Source organism: Erpetoichthys calabaricus, chromosome 17 (assembly GCF_900747795.2).
Source record: "Erpetoichthys calabaricus chromosome 17, fErpCal1.3, whole genome shotgun sequence".
Taxonomy (NCBI): Eukaryota; Metazoa; Chordata; class Cladistia; order Polypteriformes; family Polypteridae; genus Erpetoichthys; species Erpetoichthys calabaricus.
The window spans coordinates 49,959,920-49,977,851 of NC_041410.2; the positions used below are offsets into that span (position 1 = coordinate 49,959,920).

Sequence of the window (17,932 nt, forward strand, 5' to 3'; positions counted from 1 at the left end):
CTTTCAGCATTCAGTGTTTTTTGCCTGCATATCTGTTCTGCTTTGTGGTAATTGTCATTATTAGAATACAATTAAGGGTGGAAACTTCACAAAAAGGGCTTAATAATAGTAAAACAACTAAAGAGAGTTAAGGTTTTATAGCTATAACAAAAATACAAATATTTCTAAATGTCTTATAAATGTAAAAAATGTGCTCTGAATACAGAATAAGAGAAGAGGGAAAAAGACCACATAATTTAATGGGATCAATTAGCATTAAAATGACCCACTGATGGTCAAACTAGCAGTAACAACAATCTGCAGCCACGGTGGGTCCACATGATTGAGTTTGGGAACCACACTACCTACACTGTAAAAAATATAGTCAAAAGTTTTATCTCTTTTATTAACAAAACTAGCAAAATACCCGCGCTTTGCAGCGGAGAAGTAGTGTGTTAAAGAGGTAATGTAAACATATATATACATAAACATATATACTTATATACATATCTACATATACACATATCTACATATATACATATATATATATATATATATATACATATAGACATCCACATATATATACATATATCAACATATATATACACATACACATACACACATACATACATACACACACATATATATATATAAATATATATATACATATAGCAAAATACCCGCGCTTCGCAGCGGAGAAGTAGTGTGTTAAAGAGGTTATGAAAAAGAAAAGGAAACATTTTAAAAATAACGTAACATGATTGTCAATGTAATTGTGTTGTCATTGTTATGAGTGTTGCTGTCTTTTATATATATATATATATATATATATATATATATATATATATATATATATATATATATATATATATATAATATACACACACACACACACATAAACATATATATACATATACACATATCTACATATATATACATATACACATCCACATATATATACATATACTGTATATATACACATATCAACATATATATACACATATACATAAACATATACATATACACATACATACATACATACACACATACAGATATATATATATACACAGACACATATATATATATATATATATATATATATATATATATATATATATATATATATATACACACAGACACATATATATACATAAATATTTACATATCTACATATATACACAGACACATATATATACACACACATATATATATATATATATATATATATATATATATATATGTAGATATGTATATATATCTAGACATACATACATACATAGATTGACACATATATATATACATATCTACATATATATATATATATATGTAATTGTGTTGTCATTGTTATGAGTGTTGCTGTCATATATATATACAGTATATGTATATATATATATATATATACAGTGGAACCTCGGTTCACGAACGTCTCGGTACACGTACAACTCGGTTTACGGCCAAAAAGTTCGCCAAACTTTTGCCTCGGTTCACGACCAAACACTCCGTATACGAACAAGCCAGGTTCCCTTTCGGTTTGTTGATGTTCATTCTCTCCCTGTGCATTTCCTGTGCAGCGAGGGAGAGAGAGCGCGCGCGCACACGCGCACACACACACACACACACACACAGAGAGGCAGCGCAAGAGACAGAGGGCTGTACACACACACACACACACACACACAGGAACACGCGCGAGAGAGGCGTGTGCGCACACACACAGGAGCGCTCTAGACAGACACACTGTGAGCTGCAAAGCTGATCGCACCCCCAGAGAATACAGACGCCCCTGGGAAAACCCCTAAGAAACATGGACAGACTACCTTCACATTCCTCCTTTCCCTTCTTGCCGGCTCTGTCACGTAATATGCCTCTCGTGCGGTGCTCCGCCTTCTTAAAAAGCCTGCACGGGCTTCTTTCAGTTTGTTAAATTGGTTGCTTGCTTCTCCTTCTTTCTCTCTCAGACAATCTGTGCTCCTGGCGGAGCTGTCATCTCTGACTTGTCATGGAGCACGTTTAAACTGTTGAAAAGAGACAAATGTTTGTTTGCAGTGCTTTGAATAAAGTTCCTTTTTTTCTACAACCTCCTGTGTCTCTGTGCAAATCTGTGACCCAAGCGTGACAATACACACAGGCGCTCCAGGCTCGCAAAAGAGAGACGCACGCACACACAGGCGGGGGAGAGAGAGGCGCGCGCTAGAGAGACACACACAGGTGCTCCAGGCTGGCAAAAGAGAGACGCACACACTCACACACACACACACATACACACACACACAGGCGGGTTAGGAGAGAGACTCGCGCGCACACACACAGGAGCGCTCCAGGCTCGCAAAAGAGAGACGCACGCACACACACACAGAGCGATTGAGGGACGCATAAGTTAGAGAAGGCTTGTTTTTGTTTTCAGTTCTGTTTCCGGTGATCGGTTCGTAGCCTGCATTGTTGCAATGTTACTTTTCTTGGTGGTTTATTAAATTACGGATTTTTCAAATGTTCCTTTTTTCCCCTGTTCCTAGCACTATAGCGCGAACTATTGCAGTGTTAGTTTTCTCTGTTGTTAAAGGTTTTCTCAGTGTTATTCAATGTTTTTACATTTAGTTTACCATTACGCTGTGCATTCTATGGTATAATTAACTATATTTGTGCTTAAAAACTGAAAAAATGTATATATTTACATACAGTTTCTACGGTCTGGAACGGATTAATTGTATTTACATACAATCCTATGGGAGAAATTGCTTCGGTTCACGACCAACTCGGTTTACGACCAGAGTTGTGGAACGAATTATGGTCGTGAACCGAGGTTCCACTGTATATATATATATATATATATATATATATATATATATATATAGCAAAATACCTGCGCTTCGCAGCGGAGAAGTAGTATGTTAAAGAGGTTATGTAACCATATATATACATAAACATATATACACATATCTACATATATATACATATACACATCCACATATACATATATATATATATATATATATATATATATACATATACAAATTTACATATCTATATATATATATATAGATATAAATATATACATACATACATTCACACATATATATATATATACTGTATATATACATATCTATATATACTGTATATATACATATCTACTTATTGGCTCCTGTATTTAGGATATAGCGGGTTGGATAATGGATGGATGGACATCTGTATGCATAGCCCTATTTGCCCGTTTTCGTTTTTTTTCTTTCTTCAGTAATATTTCAGTAAACCCGGAGCTTGTCAGTTCAAATCCTGGTACTGACGCCACTGTGTGACCCTGAGGAAGTCACTTCACCTGCCTGTGCTGCAAAAAACAAAAGTAATGTAACAAATTGTACCTCAGATGTTGCAAGTTGCTGGAATAAAGGCATAAGTAAAATAGATAAATATGTATTATACACATAGGAACTATTAATTTATTTTCAGTTAAGTCATCTGCAGCAAACTTTTATAAATGAGGGTTTCTCATTTTTAGATAGTGCAAACTGTTTCTTCTACATTGACGTTTTCTCTTGGAGAGGTTTTTTCATTTCATTGAAAATTAAAGCAGCACCTGCCAAAATATGTAGCTTTCTTATTAATTTTTCAACATTGTGTAAAATATATTTATAAAGTAACATAAAAGGTTTAAATACTGGTTAGTAATATTTTAGTGTAAAAGGATAAAGAGAAACAAAAAAAGTAAAATGGATATGTTCTTTTTCTTTAAGGAGATTAAATATTACTGAAGAAAGAAAAAAAAAAATAAAACAGCCAAATGGGGCTATGCATACGAACTTAAAAGGTTTAAATAAAACAGAAATATTTATTTTATTTTTACTTGCTTAACTTGTGTAGCAAAGCCCTAACTTTTTTCGTGAAAGCCCGTTTCAGTCAATAAGTCTTAAAAAAAGGTGTAAAGATATTGACAATAAGCTAAGCAAACCCAGGAAGACATGGAATCGTTTAAATCAAGTATCATTACATCTTCCTTTCTTAAAGAGAAGTAAGGCAGTACTTATAAGCTTACATATTTATATATAGACATACATATATATATATATATATATATATATATATATATATATCCGAAGCCATGCAAGCACACTCTTGAGAATGCAACGTATAGTTGTACAGAAGAAAAGCAATCTTGCCTCAAATGAATGGCAACCTTTTGTAGGTCTATGAACTTAATTTAAAGTTTAGGTTTACACGGTGCTTTCTTTCCGAAGTACCTGCACTCATGAATATGTCTGTATGTGTCAGTCGGTCAAATCCACGCGCTTCGCACCGGCGAAGTACTGCTTTTAAATTTTTATTAAGAAGAAAAGAAAACCTTTTTAAATTGAGGGAAAATATACTAATAACAGTTTGTTAAGGATCTGTTTTTTTGTGAAGCTGCCTTCACTCGAGTGATCACTTCGAGCTGACTTGTTGGCCAACTATAAGCGTTACCTGGTAGGTAACCACCCATACAATCAGATTGTGAATCAGACTACGAATGCCGTGAATGTAATTACCCCGATCTACATGTTGTCAAATAAACGAACCACAAACCGTGGCGCAATTTTAGGGGCTTCGCCTGTAGCGCTGACGTCCGAGGTTCGATTCCCGTAAGGGAGTGAAGTGAGTGGCTGGTTACCTACCAGATAACGCTTATGGTTGGCCAGCAAGTGAGGTAACATCAGCCACGGTGCATTCAGTTGTGAGAAGCAGATCATAGAATGGTTGAAAATAGTTTACTGTCAAATAATGCAAAGAGTACGCGACACGTCTTTTCCCCTTATTCTTGGCTCATCAGCCGTACACACTCACTGCACTCGCTTACGGTAATCGAACCTCGGACGTCAGCGCTAGAGGGGCTTCGCAGCGGTGAAGTATTGCTTTTAAATTTTAATTAAGAAGAAAAGAAAACCTTTTTAAATTAAGTCTTAAAAAGAGGTGTAAAGATATTGACAATAAGCTACGCAAACCCACCAAGAAATGCAATCGTTTAAATCAAGGCGCGAGTCGAAAAACACCATCCCATAATATTAGTTAATGATTAACACATTTCTATATGTATTGTAAGCATACAATACAACTGATAATATGTTGCGCTTATTTATCTGGTGTACCGACATTTTTGCGCATTTAACGTCTGAAATCTAACGTGGTTTGTGCCCTTCAGAATGAAAACAGTTTGCATTTACCTTTTTAATAAAAGGCGAGCTTTTAAGCCTGAGAAATCACCCCGTAAATGCACACGTTTAATTGCACATGTGTTAATATGTATGCTTACACAGTATTAAAAGACACTCAAAAATTAACGTCATTTACCTTTGTTCCCGCGTTTGACTCGTGCTGTAAATCTCTTCCTTGTTTTTAGTTCACGTGATTACGTAGGAGGCGTGATGACGCGATACGTGACTCCGCCTCCTCCATTAGAGTATATGGACAAAAAACAGGTTCCAGTTATGACCATTACACGTAGAATTTCGAAATGAAACCTGCCTAACTTTTGTAAGTAAGCTGTAAGGAATGAGCCTGCCAAATTTCAGCCTTCCACCTACATGGGAAGTTCGAGAATTAGTGATGAGTCAGTCAGTCAGTCAGTGAGGGCTTTGCCTTTTATTAATATGTATAGATTAACGTATAAATCATCTATACAGTGATCCCTCGCTATATCGCGCTTCGCCTTTCGTGGCTTCACTCTATCGCGGATTTTATATGTAAGCATATTTAAATATATATCACGGATTTTTTGCTGGTTCGTGGATTTCTGAGGACAATGGGTCTTTTAATTTCTGGTACATGCTTCCTCAGTTGGTTTGCCCAGTTGATTTCATACAAGGGACGCTATTGGCAGATGGCTGAGAAGCTACCCAACTTAATTTTCTCTGTCTCTCTTGCGCTGACTTTCTCTGATCCTGACGTAGGGGGTGTGAGCAGGGGGGCTGTTCGCACACCTAGACGATACGGACGCTCGTCTAAAAATGCTGAAAGATTATCTTCACGTTGCTACCTTCTGTGTGCAGCTGCTTCGTGAAGCGACATGGCTGCACGGTGCTTCACATACTTAAAAGCTCAAAGGGCACGTATTGATTTTTCACTGTTTTGTTTTTCTCTGTCTCTCTCTCTCTCTCTCTCTCTCTCACCCTGCTCCTGACGGAGGGGGTGTGAGCTGCTACCTTCAACAGCTTTGTACCGGCGGTGCTTCGCATACTTAAAAGCTAAACAGCCCTATTGATTTGTTTGCTTTCCTCTCTGTTTCTGACAGCCTGTGCTCCTGACGCGCACTCCTTTGAAGAGGAAGATATGTTTGCATTCTTTTAATTGTGAGACAGAAATGTCATCTCTGTCTTGTCATGGAGCACAGTTTAAACTTTTTAAAAAGAGACAAATGTTTGTTTGCAGTGTTTGAATAACGTTCCTGTCTCTCTACAACCTCCTGTGTTTCTGCGCAAATCTGTGACCCAAGCATGACAATATAAAAATAACCATATAAACATATGGTTTCTACTTTGCGGATTTTCTTATTTCGCGGGTGGCTCTGGAACGCAACTCCCGCGATGGAGGAGGGATTACTGTATATATAAAATCCCTATGTGTGTCCAGGTGTCTGTGTGTGGGTGTCTTCTGATGAAGTGCACATGCGCGGGGCATGGTGCGATATTACTGTCAGAGAAAGTTAGAGGCATTTTACGGAAATGCAAACCAGTATTACTGCGAGAGGAAATTAAAGGTACACAATACAGTGACGCATATTACACCCACATACAAGCCAGTATTACTGTCAGAGGAGATTAAAGGCATATTACCGACGCGCACGCCTGTATTACCGCCAGAGAAAATTAAAGGTATATTACGGACATACAAGCCAGCGGACGACAAGACGGTATCCTTCAATAAGGATGCGCACAAAAAGACGAGCCTCAAAAGGGCGACCTCAATTGGGCGCAGCGAATAAAGGCGCGCTCAATTGAGGTCACCTTTTTGAAGCTCGCCTTTTGTGCACGCCCTTATTGAATACAGCCGTACAAGACAGTATCACTGTCACAGAAAATTAAAGACACACAATACACGGCGGCAGCCCATGAAGAACGGTCAGCTCAGCAAGTAAACATCAACAAAAGAAAGACTGAAAGAAAGAAAAATACGACCAACAAAAAGAATGAGGTCAAAGTCCCTTGCCATTTAGTATAGACTGTTCCTACTAATGTTTATGCACTACTGTTCTAGCGCCCGTTATTATAACGGGCTAAATGACTAGTTTAGAATAAAGTGTCTTAGAGCTATGTGTTCTTTTGTGTTCTTGTTCTTTTGTTTGTCTTTGTCTTCAGAAGCATTTTAAAAATATAGATATTTGTTTTACAGTTTTTCCACAAATTAATAATAAAAGCATCCTGGCTAGTAGTCGTGGTCTTCATCCTATGCGTAAGCGCTAAAACATCATCACTGTTTGTGGATTAGGCTCTGCCACTGGCTGTAAGAGACAAGTGGGTATTTGGCTGTGCTTATGTCAGAAAATAGCACTGACACTGTGGGTGTCAGGATCTCCTAAGCATGTAGTTTTTGTTTTCAGTCACACTTTCTTTTTTTTTTTTTTTTTTTTTATAAAACGAACAGCACATTTAGCCATATATTGTAGGTGATGGTGCCCTAAACCATGACACCTGCTTTTCTTACAGCGTGTTCACAGCAGCCAAGGCTACTTGAGTTCAGCACCAGTCTAGGCAAGGTTATCAGTTGCTGAAGGGCATCTGTAGATCTCTTACTAGACTCTGTGAATGAAGCCTCATCTGTACAAGTCATCCGCCTACATTTCAGGTTATTTCCCAGAAATACAATATATCGAAAGCACTATATTTCAATACATAGGAGAAATTGTTGACTTGCATTATGGCTTGTTGCAGGATTCACAGTTGGTCCTTTGATGATGTTCGTTTGAGGTTTCCAAGTCATTCTTCACAGGTAAATGAGAGCCTTCTTGAAAGCATTGTGATGTGCCTGACTGACTGACTCTCCAGCCTGAAACAGACTAATAATCCTCATCAAGGCATTCTTGATGTGGCAAAAACAGCATCCCAAATGTCCCTAGGTTGCCATAATTAGAACATATTTGGTTATCAACTTTTTATGATGAGACTAAAGAATAGCCCTCTAGTGGAGACTGCAAACATAATGGATGTGCAAAACTAATTGTTTGCACATTTGCTTATACAGATTGCCACTGCTGGTTTCCAAGCAATTATTTGTTTCCTTTGATTTTATTTTTGCTGTGGGAACAAATGTGACTAAGAATTCCAGATGTAATGGTTTTGCCCAAATAAAGTTTAAACTTATAGAACTCTATTAATATTATAAACTATGAAGATTTTCACATAGTAGAACTCTACGGGAATAATTGAACATACTGTATTGTTATCTTAAAATGTAATTATTTAATTTACAGAAGAAAGGTTAACATTTTATCTGTGGTCCTATATGTTGGTTTGTAGTTTCATTTTTATTTTTATTTGTTTGAGACAATATTATCCAGGAGCTCCCCACTAGCTGACAGAAATATTAATAATGCTTATTATCAGGGGATGCTGTTGTTTCTTCCAAGATGTTTGCATGTTTTAATTATCTGCCAGAACCCTTTTGAGTTTCCTCTTTGCCTTTTTAATTTTTCATCAATCCTTCCTTTATTTCACTGTTCTCTCACAGGATGCCCCCCTCCTATCCTTGTCGGTTCTTTATTGCTTTTCCATTTTCTTTCCTTTAATGGCTTCATTATATTCCTTTCAGCTACAAAATCTGGTATTTTTTTATCCTTGCATTTACTGTGTGTGCAGGCTACCTCAGGCAAATTCTCCTCTTATTATTTATTCCATTTTTGTACCAGAATTGCACATTTCACCTTAGACATTACCAATGCAGAAAAAGAAACTTTTTTTTGTAGATTGCCTTCCAATCTTTCTGCTGCTTGACAACTCTCAGTATTTAGGGAAATTAAGGGTTTTTAAAGTCGCCATGTATCACACTCTTTTTATCATCATAAATAATATTGTAAGTGATGGATTATGCCTTTAGCATTTAAGATTTACAGTACTAAAGAAAGGTACACAACATGTTTTGATGTTCTCTTTGATTGCTAAAATGAATTCTATACATTTATACATCGCTTCTTATAAAGTAATCCATCCTCCCCATCTAACCTCTCTTTCAGATCATTCCTCCACTTGTCAGTCCTCGTGTCTTCAGTGACTGTCACTCACTTCTCCTTACTGTATATCTGGTCCTAATTGCCTTCTACAAAAGTGTGCATTTTCAAACGGGTAAGAGGATTCCTTTTTTCTCTTTTTACATTGATTTGCCTGCACTTAGCAAGAATTATGCATTTATTCTCCCTTTCTTAGTTCCTATTATTTTCAAAACATTCTTGTATATGCACTTGCTGTTCACATCCCTTATTCCTTGCTTGAACCCTTAGGCAGTTGTATGTAATGCTTTTAGCAGAAACCATTCCCATTTTCACTGTAGCTTTTCACTGATTTTTTTTCTCCTGATTATTCACTGAAATCACAGGCTGCATTTTTGCAACTGTTACAGTACCATTCCTCTAATTTTAGCTAGGGCACTGCTAATTCCTAATGTGTTTTGTTTTTTGTTTGTTTTTTTTTTTGAAATGGCTCAGCATTTTGGCCACCATTCTTATTGTTAAAGGCAGTTCCATTTAGCAAGAGATGCATGCTGCCTGAGAATGTGTCAGTTAGAGTCCAGATTTCTTCTGAATCTGACCACTTTCACTGAACCCCTACAGAAATAAAAAGGATTTCATCGTTGGCCTGTTAATTTAATTCATATACCTGAAGGAAGTGCAGGGAACAAAAAGTCATTATAATGAGAGACTTTATTCCCTTTCAGCAGAAGCACTCAATTGCCAGCAACATCACAGCAGTGGGAATGTCTTGTCTGCAGGTTTAACATTTTGTCTGCTGATATCCTTTGCGTGCTGTCTTCTGTTTTTGTCCATTGGCTCTGTGTAATGGCCACTGTTCCCCACCACAAAGTGGTGTTTCTTTTCTTTTTTTTTAACCTTTATTCAGTTCTTTATTTTCTTTCTTTTCTTCTGAGTAGACATAAGTTTCATCCCTCCTTCCCTTCTGTTCATTTCATAATGTCCATCTGTTTATGTAGTTTACCGCTCTCTACCCCTCCACACATTGTGCTGGAATGTTCCACCTGCAGCATCTTCTAGGGCAGGAATGTCAAAATCAGCTCCTGGGGTGCTACACTGGCTGCAGGGTTTCCTTCTTGCAACTTTCCAATTTAGTGACCATTTTTTGCTGCCAACTGACTTCTTTTTCCCTTAATTTTAAGATACTTGCTTTTTAAGACTCAGATCTCTAAATGACCTCTTTTTTCCTTAACTAGCAGTAAAATGAGACACAAAGTGAACCAATAGATGTCCGGCTAAGTCAGGGCCTCAAACTCCAACCAGATATTTTAAAATTAGAAGACAGTTCTTATTCTTAATAAACCTGTTACTTAATTCCATAGCTTGTTGCTGCTCTCAATCCACACAGCAGACATTTCCAAAACTGTTTTGTTTTTTCTAAGATGACCATCAAAATGTTTTGGTGATTTGAGCATACCAACATTACTGAGACCTTCATCTTTCTTTCTTTTCAAATATTGTATGATGGTTAACTTGTCATGTATTGGCTCACATTTTTTATGTCATTAATGCTTGACTGCTAATAAAGGAAAAAAGAAACAATAAAAGGGTCTGAGTTTTAAAAGACAAAACAATTGCAATTAGGGCAAACTAGTTGATTAGTAGCAGAAATTCATCACTAACTAAAATGTGGTTAGAATGAAGCCCTGCAGCTTCTTTGGCCCTCCAGGATCGGAGTTTGACACTGATTAGGGGTATCCTTGATGATTGTGTGCACACTGCTGTTGCTCATCTTTAGTCATACTTTTTTGGGGGGTGTTAATTGGCCCTTTTCACAAAATACAGAAGTGACACGTAGAGGAAAGCACTGAAGTATACTGAATAAGAAAGTTCACAGGTTCAGTTGACCATTTTTTTATATGTAATGTTAGCTGGCTTGATTTTGACAAACACCATTATATTGTAATATAGAATTAACCAGGTAAATTAGTTGTTGTAATCATATAAACTGACTATATTTGATTGACTGTATCTTCTCCTAGTGACCTTTTTATCTTTGTATTATTTCAAAAGGTCTTTCATATTTATTGTATATATAATTCAGTTTCAAACATGTCATTAGTCTTTAACAGTTAGCTTGCAATTGAACAAGAACTGTCAACGTGTGAAATAGAATGATGTTATATACGGTTAACAAAATTCAGAGTAGCTGTAACCTTGGTCATTGTAATCTTGAACGTTTTATTAAGTTCCTTCCATGAAATGCATGAAGATAGATTCAGATGCAGTTTTCAGCTTACAGTTTATATTGTTAGTCATAAAAAAAGTAATCATACTATAATTATATTAAATTGTGCGTAATAACCATGAGCAGTTGTGTAGTTGTGCTCCTTGGAATAGGGATCTATGGTGCTGTTTTTCAGTTGCACAGACTCTTCCAAATAAACTCTGAGGCAAAGATCTGCATTTTCAAAAAGTCGATTCCCATGTTGGTATTTAACAGTTAAGAAGAGGATCAGTCTAAAGGCTATGCATAGACTGTATGCACTTATCAGATTTAAAGAGCTGGCTAAAAACATACATGCCCTATAAAAAAATGTATCTGTTGATGGCTTGGATCCATCCATTTTCTGTTGTGAGGCTCAGGCAAGGATGTTTTTCTTTAGAATTTAAACATGAAGGAACACTAGTGAAGCTCTTTTTTTCGTGATTCCACCATTGTTTTGGATAACCGAAAGAGCATTACCTTATTGCCAGACATATCATGATATGACATGGTGATATGACCATGATATGATGATGTTTTTTTATTTATTTAATGTATTGCAGTAGTTTAAGACATAGTGTAGTTTATTAGTTCTGTTTAATAAACTGCAGTTTAAATTAAAAGCATATTCCAACAATGGGCAAAAGTGTGTTACTCTGTTATACCAAATAAGAGAAACTTAAACTAGTTAGTTTAATTTTTACAATTAAACAATATTATTATTTTTATATTCATTTCTTATTTGGCTGATGTCTTTATTCAAATTGACTTAAAACACTTGAGATACAACTGGTTACACTATTTTCATTTTTCCATTTGGAGCACAAGTAGGTTAAGTTATTGCTCATGGTCACATAGTGTCAGTAGTGGTATTTGAATCCACAACTTTAGGGTCTGAACGCTCGAGCATTAACCATTACATCACACTGCCTGAAACCATTCTAAGAATACACAGTGCGCTGGTGAATCGTCTAATCTCAGCCCTGACTGATTCCTTTTGATAGGAGCTCTTTGTATGTTCCGGTTGTTAGCCAATAATTAAGAACAGAATGTTTCATATTTAAGCCCTATTGTTTCAATACATACATATGTAATAGAAAATTCTGTGGGCTGCATGCAGTGCATGTTCACTTTTGTATGTGGCATATGTTATTAGATCTTTAGTATGCCTTTTTTTTTTTTTTTTTTTTAAATATTTAGTAAGCTTTCTTATAAAAGCAAAGTTTATTGATTGCATTTTGTCAGAAGTCTGGCCGGGGCCTTTTATTTCTTTGCGGTGTAGTACATAATTTTATTACTTCATAGAGGATCTTGTGATCAAGGAATAAAAATTCATAACAAAAGCACAGGCCTCTGTCCCTTTACAGAGGCAGTCTATTCTTGAATACCTCATTGTGTGGCGAATTGTGTACTTTTGTGCACTTTTTACCATAAATGGGAAACACTGTTAAGCATCCCCTGACACCAGAAATTCCCCCATTTTTTTTTCAAATGGCACCAAGCACAAACAAGTTGACAGAATTAGTTTAATAATAACATTAGTCATTTAAAAAAAACCCTATTAAGACATTGATCTTTATTAAATACTGTTTAATAATGCTGTTTACCTATGCTTTATCACTACAAGTTTCACATTCAAAGGAATGGCCTTTTTGGTCTGTCTTGGGCCTTTCCAAAACTATATCATGATTCTTTGTTATAGCCACGATTCTCAGGATATTATAAAGACAGGTTTGAGCAACACCATTTGATTGAACTGTAGTCCATGACTGCACAAGTACAACTTGCTCCTGGTAATGTATCCTGCTCTGCGCCATGCGGCAGGCTGTTACAAGGGGGGTCTTTGAACACAAGAACAGCTGTGAGAATGACTGAGACTGCAATTACATGTCACCAACATCCAGCCCTGTCCAAAGTATGTAGCCACATTCCATTCCCCACTGTCACAAGGTGTACTTGGCTGTTAGCGCTAGTGACGTGTTTAAAAATTGTTCCTGAATATAACTTCGTAGTGTGAAAATTCGGTTTCCTTGTGGTTCATGTAATGAAAAAGGACACGAAGAGAAATTTTTGTAAAGCAGCTTTTCAAAATTTGGGGAAGCCTGTAATTTGAGTCTTCAAAAACTTAATTTTTCAGTTGTTGTATACATGTGATAGAGGTGACCAAAATCATCATTTTAAGCTGTTTTTGCCACTTTAGGCATGGAGGTTCCAATTAAAATGCAGACCCAGACAAATGTTGCTCTGATTGTGGAAGTGTTAATTGAATTACTGTGAAGTGCTTATTAATGAAACAGCCCAAGTATGTATTAACAATATTGAAAAAGAAATCTAGAAAGGTGAGTTTTTCCCTTATTTCTTAAGCCCATTGAAATAACCTAAGAAAAACTGGACATACAGGGTTGACAAGAAAAATGAGGCTCTGCTGTTCACAAATAAAAAGTTGCAAGTACCCTAAAGAAACAACCTGTCAAAAAAATTGTACATTTTTTTAATATATTCAGTTCTAACCCTGACACAGACAGAGTCATGAGTTTGCCAGACAACACATGTTTATTCACATGGGAAGCGCTTTTCTTGCTCCCCACAGCAGCGCAACAGAAATAAACAGCGCCAAAGCCCAGTCCTTTTTTTCCCTTCTCTTTTCTCCGCCTCCACTCCTCACCCGGCAAGCTTCATCCACCTCCTCCCAACTCTGGCTCTCCAAGTAGTGGTGGCTGGCTTCTTTTATAGGACACCTGGAAGGTCTCCAGGTATACAATGAGCTTCTTCCGGCAGCACTTCCAGGTCTGGCAGAGTGCTGCTAAATAGGGCTTGGCAAAGGTCCTGGTGCCCCCTGGCGGTGGCCACAGGCCCCAGCTGGGTTGAACTTCCATGCTCCAAACCCATGGCCCCGTTACAAGCCAGGGGGGCTGCCCACTAGCGTTCCGGGGAGATAGTGTCCAGAATAATCTCTCTCCTCCAGTCCTTCCATTATCAAGGCATCACGGCCTTGTAAGGGCCTCTGTGGTCCACCAAAATGTCTTGCATAGGTTTTACTCAATTAAAAAAGCATTTGGTTGAAAGTTCAACCACAACAGGCAAATTACAGTATTTCCACATTGCTTAACCATTACGCAACATGCGATTGAGGAGACACAGAAGTTGTAAATAAAATCAGTCCTGTCAGGAAAAGTACAGGTGTGCTGTGACAGTAAATATTTGGACAGAGAAGCATCACAAAGCCCCCTTTTTACCTGCTGCTATTCACTACACCAGTGACAACTTTGAGCTTGTTTTTAGATTGGGTTTTGCAACAACATTTAAGCCCAACAACATCCATAAGATGGGTCCCAACATTTCAGCTTTACACTTTTCGGTTTTTAGAATTGACACTCTACTCTTACATTTGCTTCCCTGGAGGTGTTCACAAGACTTAACTGCAGTATCCTAATATTAAATATAATTATCTCAAGTACCTTCATTTCAGCCATGATATAAAGTGCTCCCATAGACGCTGACCTACTGACTCTGACAAAAATATTGGTCTCTTGTTTCAAGCACTCTTTAGCACAGAAAGCTGAAAAAATCCTTTAAGCAAATTCTTTAAATTTATTTCTCTTCTGAATATGCACAGCAGGGCAAAAATGATCAACAGCCAGCAAACAATACAATATATTTAGCGTACAGGTGGGAGCCGGATGCAACTCGGGCTGCAGGCAGGCGTAGGCCAGACAAAACATTGATTGTGTTCAAAAATGGATGGGAACAGTCTTGTTTATTGCAGCTCAGGCTGCATTTATACTTCATACACAAACATACTTAGGAAAGTTTAGACAAGATGTGAATGAACACTGCAAGTAATGAGCAATTTCAGCAATGTTTTCTTCCTCAAATTTATAATTAATCCCCTTAATTTTTGCTTTTTACATATGAAGGTCTTTTTATTGTAATTTTGTGAATACCAGGATGAATTTGAATGTTTAAGTAAAACATTTACAAATATTTAGTCGGAACATCTGTAGTAGTGCTAATGTTAGCAATATGCCATCTGTCTAGAATGTAGAAGTAATTTTATGCAGGTATTAATAAAATACATTGCTTCCTTATTCCCATAGATGGTGCAAATAAGCAGAATAATATCTTTTCAAGAAGTGACATTTCCTGCAAATAGTTGCTGTGTTTGGAAAAGCACCCTGCATGTTTGTCTCATCAGACACCACTTACACATCCCTGTAAAGATATTGCCTTCCTGCTTCGCACGGGCCAAGTACTCTGTTTTGAAAAGCAATTCAGTACTGTGTGTTTAAAAACTCTGTTTCTATTTGCCATGGTTTCTTTAAACTTTGGCAGGCAAATGCAATTAAACAATTGCCTATTCTGCTAAAGCTGGAAATGTTTAGCTTTGTATCTCCATTTTATTTTGCACACCGTGGGTTGACATGTGGTGTTTAGAGCACCCTAATCTCTTAGATATTAACACATTTCAAATACTTCTGGATAGTGAAACTTTCATCTTGTCCATATCTAGTAAACAGCCATTTATGTACATTCAAACTTATTATCTTCCATGTGACTCACTAGTAGCTAACATTCATTCCATTGGCTCTTTAGTTTTTCGATGTGTGTTTGTAATAATTGAGTTGTCTCAAGTTGAGTCATTGAGACTAACTGATTATGAAAACTAACCTTACACTGTTATACATTATTTTGACGTTTTTTTCATGAAAAAATTCTTCGCCAGCCTCAGAATTTCTTTTCTTAGCTTGTAAAGATATTAAACTGCATTTATGCTTTAGATTTTCGAAGAGGGTTCAGCGGACACCTCTTTTAATGTAAGAGTCCAAAAAATAGAACTTAAATAAGCACTCAGGGTGCACAACATCAGAAAACAGGTGTTAACAATTGTCTGATTAGCTTAAGTGGTTTCTTGAGAATATTGGCTCTCTATTTAGCATATTGATGTCATAGACGTCTTTCCTAAAGATAGCCTGCTCCCCAACTGAGACCACTCCTTCCAGGGATGTGCATGTTTATAGGGCTTGAGCTGAAGGTGTGGGGTTTCCTGGGGCATGATGGGTGTGGCTCATTTGCCTTCATATGGTGTTTTCTCAGTACGGTGAAGGGAAAAAGAGATGATACAATTAGCAACAGCACCTCATCTCATTCCACAAGCATCAGCAGAGTCTGACAGGTGATCCTTAGAGGCCAATGCATGATAATGAATATAGTGTTCTGTTCTTGTAGATTTGAAGTATGCTATATAAAAATACATTTAATTGAGAAGTATCAGCTAGTCATGCAGTCTGAGCTGATGAGGAGGCAAAGCTTCACATCACAGAGGATTTAATGGAAATCATTTTACAAATGTATTAGAGTCCCAGGAAGAGAGAGACACATTTAATTCTGAAAGAATGTAGGTGCACAAAGACGTTGCCGGCATTTCTTAAGTCACGGTGCAGAACAAACCCATCTCATTCATGGTCATGACATGGATGACCTTTTCAGCCTGGCAGAACCCTTTTAAATGAGATTGAAGTGGGGTAGACAGAGGAGTGAGAGTTAGGAGGACTGAAAACCTTCGTATATTTGTCTCCTTTCTCCAGGGATCCGAATTAGAATGCATTTTCTAAACCTGCTCCAGGGTTTGTTCCTTTTGCTTAGTCCAGTTAGGCACAGAGGGGTTCTAAATTGACTTAGAGAGTGGTTAATTGTAGAGCTTTGCTGTAGTGAGAGAGGTACTCTTGACAGTGTGCGTATTAAAAGCCTCCGGATTACACGATAAGATCACTCATTTTAAAAGGTTGGTGTAACAAACGCTTGAATGAAGAGAATGTTTTACACTACACCTGCAACAGATAGCCTACATAAAAGGCACTATCTATCACAATAAAAATTGCACATTACAAGCATCTGAAACAATAAAATGTGATCATAAGATTTATCCATTAATTTTCTGCATCTGTTGTCTCCTGGACAGGGTTGCTATGTACATGAATCAAATCCTGGCAGCAAAAAGCATAACACAAGAATGTGTCATAAATTTGCTCTTTATTTCAAATAATATAAATAATGATCACATTTCTATGAAAATTGCAAGACTCAAACACCCTGATAATGAACAATGATAGATATATTTAACATGTAATTGACCTAACCTAAATAAATATATAAACATGTAGTCCAAAAAATGGCCTTTTGGATATTATGATTGCAAAGTTTCTAGCAAATATGACCACCTAAAACAATTGAGATATTCTGTTAGCCAGACACATATTCTCCAGGGGTTTTTGATTTCTAAGTGTACACGAGTACTGCTTGAAGTCTAATTTGGCCTTTTCTTCAATATACACATATTAGAATTTAAATTTCAGATAAGTGACAATAAGTTCCTGACTCTTGTACTTAATATCATGGCTATGTTGTACTTCATCAGGGTTAAAGGAGCTAACATGTGTCCACTATCTGAGAGGCATGTAATACCCAGCATAATCATCAGATCAAAAACCCGTCCTAAGAAATGAAGTGAAATTCCTTGAACGTGAGTAATAAGAAAAGTCTGAAAA

General features: G+C 36.9%; 1 protein-coding gene across 2 annotated transcripts in view; it reads left to right on the forward strand.

Annotated features, from left to right (window-relative positions):
- Positions 1-17,932, forward strand: part of peak1 (pseudopodium-enriched atypical kinase 1) — a 137,064-nt gene that overhangs the window by 21,707 nt on the left and 97,425 nt on the right. Inside the window, exon 2 of one of the 2 annotated variants that reach the window (XM_051920306.1) lies at positions 9,170-9,278. The exons of the other annotated variant lie outside the window; for it this stretch is intronic. The gene's annotated coding sequence lies outside the window, so the exon portion shown is untranslated. The remainder of the gene's footprint in view (positions 1-9,169; positions 9,279-17,932) is intronic. 2 annotated transcript variants of the gene reach the window in all.